The sequence below is a fragment of the Peromyscus leucopus genome, chromosome 3, assembly GCF_004664715.2.
Source record: "Peromyscus leucopus breed LL Stock chromosome 3, UCI_PerLeu_2.1, whole genome shotgun sequence".
NCBI lineage: Eukaryota > Metazoa > Chordata > Mammalia > Rodentia > Cricetidae > Peromyscus > Peromyscus leucopus.
The window spans coordinates 119,551,419-119,567,563 of NC_051065.1; the positions used below are offsets into that span (position 1 = coordinate 119,551,419).

A 16,145-nucleotide genomic window follows, 5' to 3' on the forward strand; every position below is an offset into this window, starting at 1 on the left:
TGCTATTCACAGTAATTAGATCTGGCTCTTCAGCAATCTTAAACCAAATAATATTAACTTTGATTTTCCAGTGCCATTTTGAGGATAAAAATGAGCTATCCTCCAAACATATCTTACATTAGGTAAAATAAATAAAATGGGTCTGATGTATAAGATTATGGTTAATTACATTGTAAGATGTTTATCAGTTAATCAGTGCTAGCTGTTTCTATCAGAAATAATTTTCCAAGAGTAATAGTGAGAAGGAACACCACATTGTACTCAGTGGAAACTTACTCTGTACTTCTGAAGCAGATTATTCACATTCAGACAGAATGTAAGTCCTTTTATTGTGAAGTGCACCAGCTATATTGTTCCATTTTGTTTTCAAATGCAAATGCTCAAGTGCTTTGCATTCTCATCAGCAAAGAGCCCAATGACTAAATCATAATTTAATATCTCTTTCTTCCTAGAGAAGTGATGCAGAATTTGATCTGAAAAGAAGATTTTTGCTTGTATATAATTGGGCACATCCTTCTGTAAAATATCTGCAGGCATCTGTAGTTGTACTAATAATAAAATACTAGATGAAATTAACATTTTAAAGATGATGTGTTTTTATTTAGAAAATAGGAATCATTATTGATAAACCTTCATATATTAAATGATATTTTATGTAGATATGATAGCTCATTTTGAAGGATATTGGGAAACTATTTTAGTTTTTGTTGAAAGTGAGAGATAAGCCTTTTTGGTTTTAACAGTCATATATTATATAAGTAAACTGAAAGAAAAATAGCTATTTATAGTTACCAGCATATTTACAATTGCCAATAGTCTATTCTCCTCTAGAAGGAATTGAGTTTCCACATGGCATATTTCCTTTAGCTTTAAAAACCATGCTTGCTGTGTCTTATAGTGCAGTTCTGGAGGTTATAATTTTGGTTTAAGCTAAAAGAAAGAAGCTTTACTTTGCCTAAGTACTTGAATAGTTTCTCTAGACAAAGGACTATGAGTGGAAACAGGTCTTGGGCTTTTCTTGTGATTCTTCACACATATTTTATTATTTATTTATTTGTGTGTGTGTGTGTGTGTGTGTGTGTGTGTGTGTGTGTGTGTGCGCGCGCGCAGGTGTGTATGTTCCATAGAATAAATATTGAGGTCAGACCACAGCTTTTGGAAGTGGATTCTCACTTTCCTTCTTTGTCTGAGGCAGGGCCACTCTTGTCTGATACTCCAAGGGAACTGACCTTCTGACTTCAGGGTCATACTCTGTCCTAACTCTAGGAATGTTTGGAACACAGATGCACACTGTTGCATCTGGGTTTTTAATGGAAGTCCTTCATTATGCAACATAGTTATAGATTCTTCGGTGGAATTGTCTATTTATAATATTTTGAAAACCAATATAAAAATCAAATCCATGGATATTTTTTGTCCTCTTAAACAAAAAAAAAGCCCACCATATTCACTGTTGAAGACAGAGTTGTTTGTGTTAATTTAGTGTATCATACACTAGCAATGTGTGATCAAAAACACGCCCTTTAGAATGATGTGTGGTTGCACAGCCACTGAGGTGGCTAAGACACTAAATTTGCTCAAGCTCAAAATCACTATAAGCTAGCTAGTGAGTCTGAGGCCAGAATTTCTACAGTACTCCAAAATAATTCAAAATAGCTCAACATATGGTAGAAATAGAATAATGCATTCTCTATTCAGTAAGCAGAGTGGAGATGATTTAGACATTAGATTTAGCAAAAATGAATTTAAAGTGTACGTGTATCTAAGCCTGAAGAAATAAAGCATTATTCAAACATATCTATAACTGGGAAAATTAAGAGAAGTTAAATATTTCAGATAAATAATTAAAAAGATTATTCTAAATGGAAATATATTATCTAAAATGAAAATTTCCAGTTATGTCCATAGCAGATATACACTAAATGATTTCCTAAACTTAAAAATAAAAGAAAATTAGGAGAGAAAAAAATGAACATGGCCTCAATATAATAAATGTGTAGAAGCAGATTCCTAAAAAAGATAAAAGAAAGGAGACTGACATAGTGTGTATTTGTGTGTGTAGAATTGGTAAATTTATAAATGTAAGGATCTCAGCAAAACTTCAGAAAGATCAGTACATGCACAATAATCAAAATTCCAAGACAAAAATTGAAAAAAAATATGTGAAAGTAGCCAGAAAGAAAGTGAGCACATTACACATTGCTTGCAGTGATTCAAAGGTGAAAAGCATGAGTAGAGTGATGTATGCCTGTAATCCAAAATGGGTGAGTACGCAAGGACTAGAGGAGTTCAAGGATATGCTTGGCCACAGAAAACCCTGTCTCAAAACAACAGCATCAAAACTAAAGTGGGGTGAGGAAGCATCAGTGTGTAAACTGTTTACTGTGAAAGCTTGATGAGCTGAGTTCAGGGATGCCAAAAAAAGTCTTTGTAATCCTCCCCGCACCACCAAAATAAACATGTCTCTAATCAGTTTATTTGGAAAAAAAAAAGGGTGAATTGTGGCACCCAGAACATTGCATGAAAAGGTATAATTGGCTAATGATTGATTTTTAAAGTGATAAGCATAAGCTAATAAAGAACAAAAGACTGACACTACTTTTTAAAAAGTCCAGGTGAATTGTAGGTTCATGATGAATTTATGTAGTTCCATTGAGACTTCATCTTTGTTATTCTTTATAGGGTACATTGTGCTAATAAATTACAAGGGTGTAAACATTAAGAATAAGATCAGAGAAATAAGCCCTTCTTTATATTCAAACTTTATCTTCAAACAAATTTTCTACACTCATAATCATAAAACAAATCATAAACTGTTTTAATTAATAATTACTATGCTACAGAGAAAAATAGAAAGCTAATTGCTTCCAGCTACATTTGGGTGGCCTTTACTGAACTTAATTTCAGTCTCTCTATACTTCCAAGTGATAACTAGTCTGCCTTTTTTTTTTTTTTTTTTTTTGGTCGACTTGTTATTTTCCGCAAGTATGTGTAACAAGTGGCGTTCGAATTTCTGTGTAGCTTATGTCGCTTAACATGTTTCCATAATGAAAGTGATGCTTAAGGAGAAATTATATGGAATCTATAGATGGCTTTCAGTGATGTGATAGTTAATATTCATTATTAATTAGCTAGGATTTGGGATCATGTAGGAGACACAACTTCAGTTCTCTGGATGTGTCTGGGAGAGGGTTTCCAGAAACATTTAATTGATGAGAGAAGACCGACAATGAGTGTGAGTAACACTATCCCTGGTTTGCAGTTAAGGACTATATATAAAGCAATCAGCAGGGAGCAAGCCGTTTGAGTACAAACATTCATCTGTTTCCTGACTATGTATGCAACGTGACCAGTCAACTCATGCTTCTGCAGCCAAACCTTCTTGCCATGGTGGACTGAAATATGACTTAAACCATGAGGCAAAATATGCCCTGACGTCATCAAGGTGATTCCTTCCAGATATTTAGTAACAAATTAAGTAATATAAGAAGCTTGCTCAATTTAACAGTGTTGATCCTTCTGATCCATGAACATGGATTTTCTTTGATTTTTCTGTTCTCTATAATTTCTTTCAGCAGCATTTGAGGATTTTCATTGTAGGGACCTTTCCATTACTTGGTTATATCTACTACCAATATTTTCCAGTAAATCCATTATTGGCATATAAATATGTTATTTTAAAATATTGATCTTTGTATCTGGAACTTTTACTAAGATCAAGTCCCACAGCTCTTTGATTGAATGTTTAGGTTTTTTCTATATGTAAATCACATGCTCTGAAAGCAAGGACAATTTAACTCCCTTTCAGTTTGGTTAATCCTTATCTCTTTCTCTTGCTTTTGTTAAGACTTCCAATGGTATAAAAAATCATGAAAGTCTGAGTCTTTGTCTCAGTCCTGGTCTTACAGGAAACAAATTTAATCCTTAGCATTCCAGTATGACATTAGCTATATTATTTTTCACATATTTATTGTGTGTATATATGTGTGTGTGTATGTATGTGTATAAATACACATGCTTGCATATGTGTGTGCCATGGTGCATGTGTAGAAGTCAGAGAACTACTTGTGGGAGTGCCTTCTTTCTTACTGCCATATGGATCCCAGGGACAGAACTCTGATTGTCAGGCTTGGTAGCAAATATCTTTATCCACTGATCCATCTCAGCAGTCCCAGGTGATTTTCTATATACAGGTTTTAATATTCTGAGTTATATTCCTCTTATATCTCCTATATGAAGAAGGTTCATCATTAAAAGATGTTAAATTTTACTAAATTTCTTTTCTGAATTTGTTGAGATGCTGATAGATCTATCCAATTTTTATCCTTCAGTCTGTTGATGTGTTAGATCTGGTTTTTCGATCTTCTTATATTGAATCACTTTATATTTCTAGGATGATCTTCCTATGTAGTGTTTATTTCATTTGCCATACAACCAATTTTTATTCCAGTTTTAGCTTTAAGGAAACAGTAAGCTGGCAGCTTGCTTGGAGATCTGAATCTTCATATCAGAGTGTCAGATTTCTCTCTTTATTTCACTAAACTCATGTGATTTTTGGTTAGACTGATGACTACAAGCAGCCACTTTCTCTGCTTACATCATGCTTGCTGAGTAATCTTTAGTTTTTTTCCTGTTAGTGCAATCACAAATCTAAGCCAAATCTCTATTAGTCTGATTTCTGTCACTCTACTCAAATAGACTTTTGCTTCCATTCAAAGTTTAGTAGACTTTTGTCCATAATTGGTTCGCCAAATTGCTTAGCCAATGGCAGTATGTACACCATGAAAGGCATATATGTAAGGGAAAAAAATGATTACACCATAAATCATGGAACAAAAAAGACAATAAAGGGATTAGAGAGTCACAGTCCCTTTAAACAGTATTCTTCCTATGATCTAAAGACCTCTAGCTAGAGTTCACCTCTCAAAAGTTCTACAAGCACCCAATAATGAGACTTTGATACCAAGACTTTGACACATAGGCAAGTGAGAAACATACAATAGCCAAACTGCAGCAACCTTTCTTTGGCTTCTGTTGGTTCTGTTGCCTTTTGCTATGGCCCACATACACAACCGGCTAGTGATACTAAAGAATGAAGCCTATTTTGTAAGCTTAGATCATAAGTTGAAAGGGAACACTGGAGACAGCCTTAGCTCAGCTCCATGTAAACATGGGAAATATGTTTTCTTAGGGTTGATTAAACTGAATGAATGTAGCTGAAAGGGGCAAGTGAAACCAACAAATACTCACTCTAGCCCATTCTTGATTTACTTCTGAAATTTTTCTCATAATAAAAGTTACAGTTGCCTTACTTAAAGTTTATACTGTTGCATAAAAGGGACTCTGGAAGACTGGCTTAAAGAAAAGAGCTGTTCAAAATTTCTTATTAGTAAGTAGACTCTGATCCATTGCAGTTTGAGGATTTAGGTTAATGTGGGCTCTTTTTACCATCCTCAGCATAAGGCTTCCACCACTAACTAGAACCAAAAAAGTAACTCTGCATTGTTTTTATGTGGATAATATGGAAATTTGTCTATTTTTCTTTATGTCTCTTTAGCAAGAATTTAGACATAAAGCCAAACTTGTGGGTGGCCATGTAACCAAGAATAAACTAACAACAAATCCGGGAAGAGACAATGCCTTCTACAAACTTTATGTTAATTAAATCTACTTGGTATTTACTTTTTCTCCAACCCATTTTCAAAATCAGTAATACAAAATAAAAGACAATGATGAAGTAAAACTCTTTATTTTGTCTCTACTAGTAACATCCCTTACATTTCTGTTGTCACAGTCTCTTCCCCGCTTCCCTTTCTCTTTGTCTTTTTTGCTACAGCAGAACTGAGATATATAATATTACCTTAACATGCTTTGCTATATTCTAAAATGGTATAATAGCAGAAACTGGGAGATATTTATCAATATATCCTAGGCCACTAACCACTAGTACAGCTTTGTAAATAATTTCTGAACCATACTGTCCACAAATATAGAAGGAAGCTATAGGTGATTATTTTACCAGCTTAAAACATTTTTGTGTTACATTGGAAACATAGGAATGTAGATACATTTTCCATCCTTTAAAAATGTCAAAACTTTTCCCCAACAACTAAGAATTTACCCTGTAACACAGTTTGTAGGTCTTTGAGATCAATTCTGATGACACAGGACTTTGCAGCAAGCCACCAACAGGACAGTAGCCTATCCATGTCAGACATTTCTGATGGGAGGTTTGGACATCTCACTGATTTGCAGAAGTAGTCAATGGATACCTGAAGTGTGAGACGGGATAGCTCCTACTGCTGACTTAGTTCCAGAGGATAAGATTAGTAATGGCCATATAATTGCATGTCCCTTTAAAAATCCATTAAATATATCTGATTCTATGAGCTACTAGGGCCAAATCACTTGTATTAATGATCCATGGCATGAAACAGGGGAGGTTTACCTTATTTGTCTCAGAATTATTGTCCTTTGATTCATGATACATGTCCTTTTGTTCTTGAATGAAAGGACAAGTTAAAGGAATATGGGCTTTCTGTGGTTCTGCCGAGCTGAAGGAGGCTGCTTTGTGTTTCCAAGGTTGCCTTTGAAGGATCTGTTCCTCAGAGGGATATCCTGTCTTCCTTTTTTTACAGCTGTTGGCCAGAAAATCCCAGTCGATCTGTGACTGTTGGGAACTGCTAGACTGCAATGCCATTTCCAACACCACAACTCTTCCACTAAACAATTTTTCTAGGAATGATGCCATTATCACTAGCTGCTTGGCTTTGCCAAAAGGCAATACTCTTGCAATAGCCCAGCCCTGGGAATGATACCAAATGATGGTTCAGGCAGAGGATAGGCAGTAAATCAGCAGGAAAAGCAGAAAAATGCCCCAGCTTTTGATACCTTTTATGTTTTTCCAGTCCACTGGCCTATCTCTCTCACCTTCTGCTTCTGTTTATGAGACCCCCCCCCTCCTTTGTGGTCCAGTAGTAGTGTTTTCAATTGGCAGGATCTTCCTCAATCACAAGGAAGAAAATTCACACGTTTTGAGGCTAATGTGATCAGATTTCTGTGTGACTGGTGAGAAGGTAATGCTTCCCCAGTATCTCTCATAGATCAGGGGTGTGTGCTGAGTGGGAAGTGTCAGACAGGAGAGAGAGAGCCAGGAGAGAGGCTCAAAACAGCAGCAGAAGGTAACTTTCACAGCCTTTCACTCTGGATGAGGGCTGTCTTCTGGTTCCAGACTTGCTGGAAGCTGTTGCTTTGGCCAGCAAGCATGACTGTGTTGCCTGCATTTGCTACTGTATAAAAATATGGGCTCAGGCATAGAGATCATTGTTGTGGAATCTTATTTTAACTAGTCAAAGATGTGTTTCATTTGTTACCCTGCAGAATATTGCTTTAACTTTGTGAAGGTGTGTTAATTTGTTTCTTCTATCTTTGTTAATGATGTAAAGGGGTTACCTTTGTGATGCATTTGTTTAATGATATAAGGATGTGTTACACTTGTTTGTGCTACATTTGTTTAATTGTGTAAAGATGTGCTGTATTTGTTTTACCTTGCTAAAAAGTTGAAGGGCCAGTAACTAGGCAGGAGAGGGATAAGTTGGCTGGCAGGCAGGAAGAATAAGTAGTAGGAGAAATCTAGGTTCCAGAGAAGAAAAGAAAGAAGAAGAGAACAAGGGAGAAAGAGAGGAACACATACAGAAGCCAGGTAGCCTACAGCCAGACAGGAAGTGAGCAGGAAAGTAAGATATACAGAAGGAAAGAAAGGTAAAAAGCCCTAAGCAAAACAAAGATGTAGAGAAACAGGTTAAATTATAAGAGCTAGCAAGAAACAAGTCTAAGTTAAGGCCGAGCATTCAAAAACTAATAATAACTTTTTGTGTCATGATTTGGGAGACGGTTAGTACACCCCCCCCCCCCCCCCCGCAAAAAAAAATGAAATCCTGCTACAGATCATGACTATGAATACTTCTTGGGTACAGATAGTTAAAGGCATCTGCTTCTACTGAGCACACCTCTGGAAAAGTCTTGTTCTTTCTTAGTTCATCATTTGTCCTCATTCTCTCCCTCCATATTTCCTCCCTTTCCTTCTTCCTTCCCTCTTTCCCTTCCTCTAAACACTTTCTTTCCCTTTTTCTTTCTGAAAGTTTGGTTGCCTAGAGTAAAGTGAGTTGCTGTATGCTGAATTAATTACTGTTTCTAGTTGGCCACAGGCAATTAATGTTTCTAATCTATATGCAGTTTTATGCGGTATCCAAGGCTCAGAAGTATGTGTGTGTGTGTGTGTGTGTGTGTGTGTGTGTGTGTGTGTGTGTAATGAGAATCCTTATGAAAGACAGGTTAGGGCATTTCACCTAAAAAGAAAGATGTGGTCTTCTTATTGAGTTTCTAGAGTGTTACTAACATAGAGCAAATTGGGAATTGTCTGTCTCTCTCTCCTTTCCCTCCCCTTTATTCAAACATGGGTACCTATTTTCTATCTATCTATCTATCTATCTATCTATCCATCTTTTTATCTCTCTACCATCTGATTAACTATAATCTGCCTGTCCATTTAATGATCTTACTGTGTCCAGCAAACAAATACCAGTGAAGGGAAAGCTGAGTCTTTAAAAGTTCTCTGTTACTCTTGCCAAAATAGAGTTCTCAGCTTTTTGCCCAGGAAATGCCACCCCAGAAGGTGGTAAATTTGAGACCAACTTGGCTTTGTGTCTCTCTTGGGGCTCCTAAATCTTGGAAATGGTTTCCTACAGGCTCAGTATTTTCCTTGTTGGAATTTATTTCAATTTTCTTTGTTTCTACTTTAGAAAACATGCCGCATGAATAATGATGCCTCAGGCAGAGGAATCACTCCAGTAGCACAATTTAAACCTAGGACACATCCTGCCCTCACTTGCATTTGTAATATGCCAGCACAGGCAGTAGGAATTGTGCCCACACACGAACTGGCAGCATTTGAGGCCTCAAGGTTATCAATTATGAACATGGAAAAGCCCATTTATTCATTTCAAGATATTTGTTGCAAGTGCTTCTGAAGCAGCATCTTGAGTCCCCTTACTTCTTGTTGATCCCTACCGTGGCATCCAACTCTGAGGGTAGCACACAGCAATAAATGTCCTCATTGTTTAGTGCACTAGAGGAGAACAAAACAGGACTGTAAGATCAATCTCACAGCCTCAGCAGAGTAAAAGTTAGAAGTCAGTAATTCCATTACCATCAAAGAGCACTTACATGCAACAGGACTTTTTAAAGCAATATTGTGTGAACATATTGGGAAATATCACCAATGTGTGCATGAAAAGTGAAGGAGTGTGTACATCAGTTAGGCGCCAAACTCTGTAACTTCCCTATAGTGAATCCCTAAAACAAACATCCTGTTTGTTGGTTTAAAAAAAAAAAAAAAGATAAAGCATCAAGAATGGGCTTCTGCACAGGAAGTGAGCAAAGAAAGCTTTATTCCATAGCAGTGAATTAGTAGAGAGTAAATAAGATAATGCCACTGACCAATTTGGTGAAGTACAGATGGTAGTGAGGCACAAACTGTACATTAGATATCGGTAGAAGAGCTTTAAATTTATGCCTGCTCTGATTGATTTGACAGCTACTGGAGATGGCTCTTTTGTAAATTAAATTGAGAGTCCCATCACCCACCCCTCTTCCCCAAATGATGAAGTGAAACCAGCAAGGCATTTTTAAAAGAGGTAGGTACAAGGCACCACGCCATTCCACCGTGCAGCAAAGGGAAAAAGAGACTGGAAGCCTGTGTGTGGAATCTGAACGCGGAAGAGTGGGAGAGGGAGTTGAGGGGAGGGGTTTCTTTTTGGTTTCTAGCTGGCAAGCGAACCCCGCAGCAATCCTGCCTCTTTTGGCTTAGAGATGTTGCAAACGACAAGCAAAGTTTTGTCTTTGTTCCCCGCTTTTCATAAAACCAAAATCTAAAGCCTGTAGCTCTCTCTCTTGTCCCAAGGGAGACTGTGTAAAAGGGAGGGAAAAGAAGCCTTGTGGGTGAGGGGTGGCCGAGAAGATCCGGAGGACAGCCGAGGAGAGGCGCAAGCCAGTCTCTGGCAGGAGGGCGTGGATACCGGTGCAAGCTCGAACAGGTCCAGCCTTCTGGAGACCTGTGCCAACAGCAGGAAGGGACAGACGGAATCTCTGTGGGCAGACCAGGGTGTGGATCCGCGGAGAGCGCCCAACTAGAAACTCCCCTGGATCCGCCCAGAGGGTCTGGACCTTGCTAGTCCCTCTCGCCCCTGTGAGCCAGCTTAAGGAGAAGTTTCCCCAAGGGAAGGCACCCGACAGATCGGACGTCAGAGTGGGCTCAGGTGAGTGTGTATGCGCGTGCCTTGCTAGGAATGGGGCTCTCTCAGCCTGTCCTTTATCCAACTCATTGAGCGAGGTGGAGGGAAATCATCAAGGGCTTGCTCCTAGGGAAAGAGCAACACTTATGAAAGGGAAATGGTGCACAATCCGGGGCTCCATCCTTGCCCAAAATGGGAGTGGCTCGAGGTCCCTTCCCTAACCTGAGGGGAGGCGCCGCCTTTCCTAGCACCACCGCAGGTGGCTAGGGCTGGATTTTTGACAGCTCCAGGTCAATGGATGTAGTCACCAGGCTTCCAGGACCCCTGCACCCTTAAGCTCTCAACCTTCGGTAGGCTGACCTGTTTCTTCCTACATAGCCACCGCCCCCCTCCTTACCCTCGGGAGAGGATGCATGTACTGGGTAGATTGTAGCCATGGGAGGCGGGGGGCGGGGGCGAGTCCTACAGGTCTCTCCACTGCCCAGTTTTAGGTCTTAGGGGTCCAGATTCTCTCACCCCGACCCCAAAGCCCCTATCTAGCTGCTAGTCTCTACAGATAATTCTTGATTGCAGTAGCGATCCCCAAATGCCTCTAGCCTGGAATGAGCGATCTGAGAACTGCGGGTTAAGGGAAAATTAGAGAGAGGCACAGCAGTTCACCTCAACAACGCTGTGGGGGCGAGAGGGCAGGCCCCGGTGGGGAGCGCTGGTTGCCATGGCTCCCTGGTAGCGGAGCCGGGGTAGCTGGGGATGCCAGTCATGGACAGTCCCCTTTTCCTCTTTGTGTCTCTCCTTGTCCTCTTTCTCTGTCTCTGTCTTTCTCTCTCTCTCTTTTTCCCTCCCTTGAGTGCAAGTGTGCATAGGGAGGGAGCAGGGAGCAAGTGATTTGGAAAGCTGGGATTGGAGCGGAGAGGCTGGGGAAACGTCGCTCTCTCCATTCCCCACTCCCTTTTGGCTGCTAAGAACCTCACTTTCTCAGCTAGGGGCAGGGCTGAGGAATTCCTGCAAAAAATCTGGGGCGGGAGGAACAGCGGCTTCAGCGTCCAGGTACTGGAGCCCAGAGCACCAAGAGGGAGCTGGGTAGGTGGTCTGAGGTCGGGCAGAGAGGGTGGGCAGGAGTGCAGATTAGCCACCAAGCACAAGCAGGTGTGGGCGGCACTGCGCGGCTGGGCGGGGAGGGAGCCCCTTACTCAGCCTAGGGAGAAAGGCGATCAATACCGCCCCGCTGGCCAGAACTGCGAAGAGCCTGCTGGTGGCAGCTAGCTGAAGGCGTGTGCACAATAGCGCGCTCCTGTTGGAAGGCTGGGGGAAGGGGGATAGCGCGTGCGCGTGCTCCTGGGTGCTGAGCTAGGTAACTCTTGAAGGTACTTCAAGGTAGTCTCCTGGAGTGCCCACCTGGTTTGGGATTGCAGCTCTACGTTCTCTGGGATTCGTGAACCAGAGTCATTTACTCCCTGCCTCAGTTTCCCTCTTGAAATAATAGGTATCAATGCATCCCATTTTGAGTTGGAAGATTGGATTGAGATTATCCAAGGTTTAACTGCCTTCTCTAATGAACAGCAATCATTCCGAAGTTAGCTGGTGTTGATGGTATTACTATTACAATTAATCCTCAAATAAATTAGATATGATAGATTGTTGTTTCTCGGCACTGTTATCCAGGGCAAAAGTCTGTGTTTTCTAATTGTAGGCAATAGAATTTATTACATTTATTAACATCAAGTTCAACTTTTAATCTTGTTTGAAGCAGATTGAAAGAGAAAAACAGCGATTGTTAGTAGATTGGCTCTGAGTCCTGTGCTGGACAGAGGGTAGAAAGTGGCCCAGGAAACAACTGGCGATAAGAAAATCTAATTTCTTCCACAATTTTCTATCTAGCATTTGAGCTCATCTCTCAACTGCTCATGATGTAGTTGGATTTGTCTCAGTTTCAGTCTCTTTGTGATGCACCTGTCTATGGCTTTTACAATTTAATTTGGCTATAGCATCTAATACTTGACTGAATCTTCCCTCTCATGGTCTTCAGTGCTCCAATGGAGTCACCTCTCCTAAGGCAAAGTAAGTCCTGCTGCCATTACTTGAATGTTCCTGAGAAACTACCATGCAATACATAGAGATGGATGGCATTGCTAGATGGGTGTGAGTACTGGCTCTAGCAGCTGACTAGAATCTCTTTCAGGAAATGCTTGTCCCTACCTCTCCATAGAAGCATAGGACTATGAAGATTAACACATATTTTGTGTTTACACTTACAGAACTCTTCCTTACTTGCAAGTGCTTAATGGTTGTATAAATTTTACTTATCAGGCATTGGACAACAGGAGTTCACATCACGCACAATGTGTTGGTATCTTTATGTTAATAGCCTCCTCCCAATTAGGCAACTCGTTTTAAATCAACCTTTAAAAAGCATTTTCTTACTAAAATATGTGCATATTTTGGTAGATTTTTAGACAATTAAGGTAGAAACTACTACCTCAAACATCTTTTTGAATTGTTTATTGAGATATATCGCACTGAGAAAAACATTACCTGCATAGAAACCTGCTTTTATATTTATTCCTGAAATATTTGGAGATAGGAAATATGTCAGACCTAAAATTGCTTTGTTGCAATAATCTAGCCTGGTTCATCTTTTCTGAGGAAATAAGTAAGAACTGTCCTATTAGTTTTAACTGATAAAGGAAAATTAAGTAACAGAGAGGAAGTCATGTCATATAGGAAGGGATTATTGGCAAAAAAAAAAAAAAAATACTGTGAGCACCAGTTCAAAGAGCAGAGTAGTGCTTCTCAGTAAGCATGGCAGCATTTACCTCCACAGTTTGTATGTCATCTTTAAAAGGGACCTTGAGGAATTAGTGTGACAGCTTGTCTGAAATTCATGTGATCATTTACATATTGTTTCCCAGGAGCTCTGGCACTAAATGTTCTATTTATTGGAAATTATTTTGCCCCATGATTGATTGCAGCCAACACTATGATAGAATGTCATCTGCTCTGGAAACACAAATTTCACTTTTCACCGTTTTCTGTTTTCCTTTAAAAATCTGAGCAGCCATGCACTTGGAAAAAGCTTATTACACCAGACAAAGGGCAGCAGCAGAAAACGTGACAGATTGGAGGGTGTTGAGCCCTGAATTTGGGGAACTAATTAACGTGTCAAGGTGTAATCAAGAGGATGAACTTGTCTTTCTACAAAGGCTGTTTGCAGTGATGAACTATATTTTCTGATTCAATCAGTGTTCCATGATATTTTTTTTTTCAAACCAACTCTGAGAATACTGTATTTTCAATTATGAACATTTTGATTACAGCTTCATCCTAAGTAATTCAGTCTGAAGAGAATGCAATTATTATGGTGATTTACATACAATATGCTAAGTTAACACAGCTAATGAGTGAAAGCATGATATTCTTTCTATTCATTCCTGGAAAATATTGTGCTAAGCATTCTTTGAAAGAAAAGATTACCATATTCACCAGCACTGGGAGCCTACCTACAAGTAGACTTGGCACTGAGCCATTTTCTCTGCTATTAAAGTGAAATCTCTCACATTTTGGAGATCACGTGTCTTCCCTCCCCCTTGGGAGGGACTGGAAACAATTCTCAATTTAATTAGATATGGTTCTTTCTCTTTTCTGTATATATTTATTAAAAGATTCTGCATTTTCTAATTTTGGAGGCTGGTTAACACTTTAAACATTACTAATTGCTACCGTTTATTGTATGTGTATTGCAATTGTGTGGTTAGTTAATTATAGCTTTCTCATTAGCACCATGTAGAGAATAATGAATTAACACATGCCTTTGATCAAAAGAACATCTAAGTTTATCTTCTGAGAATGAAAGTGTTATTGTGTTACCAAAAGTCACTATAATTTTCCTAGGAAAATCAAATTGGTTGGAATTCTCCAGCAGTATGTTAGGAAGCTTGATGAATGAGTCGGACTGATCACAAACAAGAGAGAGTAGAACTGTGGTTGCTTGGCAACCCAACATTATTCTGCAATTTCTTCTGGTATATTTATCCAGTAAACTAGAAAATTCTGTTTTGTTAACAAATGTTTTTAGTGAATGCACAAATAGACCATAACTAATTGAGATTTTTATGTATTGTAGATTCAAAAATGATCCTGTTTACCTTTTCATTGTGTTTAGATAATAAAAATATAAAGAGTGTACTCTGTTTTCATATTTCAGAATTTTCACTAAACAATGTCTGTTTATTTCCACACAAATTGTTCCCACCAAAAGAATACAAATTGAAAGTCAAATCAGTAAGACTATGTATGTGTAGGTGTGTTTATGAAAATAATTTCAATAAGAACCAAGTCTAGAGCTTGAGGTAAAATGATTTGAGGTGAGATGAATCCTTCAAGTTATGATGTGAATTCGTGTTTCACCAGTTGAACTGGCAATTGAGTAAATTTAAAGTAGTTTTAAATATCCACCTCAAGTGACATTGGCAGGTAATGATAACAATAATATGCATCAAATTTGGAAAATGCATCAATACATTCTGTGCTTTGACTATGTCGTACCATGTTTTCCTTTCTGATGTTTGCTTGTTTCTTATTTTCTCAGTGGTTATAGAAATAAGAAATCTACACAACCACAGGCTCCCTTCTTATAATCTCCTTTTCCCCAATTCTAAGAACAATAATCATACCATTTCCCCCTACAGCCTATGAATTTTAGTGTGCATCACAATTCCATTTTCAGATTGTAAATTCTTTCAGGGCATGTGTTCCATTTTATGCACCTCATAAACTCTTATAGTCTCTGGCATGGTAGAAAGTGCATTGTTGTGATGATGAAATGCAATGGCTTTGTAGTCAGGCTACCAGGGTTCAAAATTGAAGTGGCCCACTCACAGGTGTTGTAGCTAAATCATTTTAACTTCAGATTGATTTCATTGGTAAAAATGGCTTACCCACCTAGCGCAAGCTTGTTATTATGAACATTACATGAGACACTTTATCTAGAGTTCAGTAGCACTGAATAACTGCTCATTAATTTCTAGCATTTTGATTCATTTTCATCCTTCTATACCATTCTTAATGTGTGAAGGAACAAAGACAGATAAATGTGTGCTTGTGTAGCCCTTTGCATGTGAACAAATATGAGCTGTAACTCATGGTACCACCAAATTTTACCCATATTAATTATATGTACATATGTGAATAGCTTCTCTCTCAGATCCTTCATAGATCCTGAGTAGGGATTCTTTTTAATTTTTTAAAATTTACATAATGTTTTTTCATTTATTTTACATGCAGACCACAGTTTCTTTTCCCTACTCCCTTCCTTTGCTCCTTCCCTGCCTCCCACTTCCCATCTACCCCCCCCCCCATCCACACCTTCTCTTGTTTCTGTCAGAAAGGGGCTGGAGAGATGGCTCAGTTGTAAAAGGCTAGACTCACAAGCAAAAATATAAGAATAGTGGTTCTTAGTTGTGTCTGAAATGAGAAGTGCCTAGAGAGAGCCATTTATATTACTTATCCTACATTCATTCAATCAGAACCTGTGGGGCTTGCAGTGAGATTCCAGTGTCCTGCCATGATTGCCTTGGGTCTGCATAGGTCTTACCTAATATCCTACAGGCCTAAGTATTGACTCACAGTTACTCTGTTGTCATGAAGTGTGGTTGGAAAAGAAAAAAGCTTTATACAACCTCTGAGACTTTTCTTACTAAGCTTTTTGAGTCAAACAACGCTTTGTTCATTGAAAAAAATATTAAATACTCTTTTCATTTACCAAGTATAATTTCATTTTTTCAACCAAATATCTCTATGAAGATGGTGGAAAGGAAGCCATTATTGTGATTTTTGTGGATGCATGGAGTAAGTCAC

The 16,145-nt window shown here is 38.8% G+C and overlaps 1 protein-coding gene across 6 annotated transcripts in view; it reads left to right on the plus strand.

The window, feature by feature from the left end:
• The first annotated feature begins 10,080 nt into the window (after positions 1 to 10,080).
• Positions 10,081 to 16,145, plus strand: part of Chl1 (cell adhesion molecule L1 like) — a 206,536-nt gene continuing 200,471 nt past the window's right edge. For 2 of the 6 annotated variants that reach the window (XM_028872713.2, XM_028872717.2), the window contains exon 1: positions 10,081 to 10,316. The gene's annotated coding sequence lies outside the window, so the exon portion shown is untranslated. Of the gene's footprint in view, positions 10,317 to 10,361; positions 10,643 to 10,700; positions 11,373 to 16,145 lie in introns of those variants that run through there. The other 4 variants (XM_028872716.2, XM_028872714.2, XM_028872715.2 and 1 more) reach the window with 4 other exon arrangements.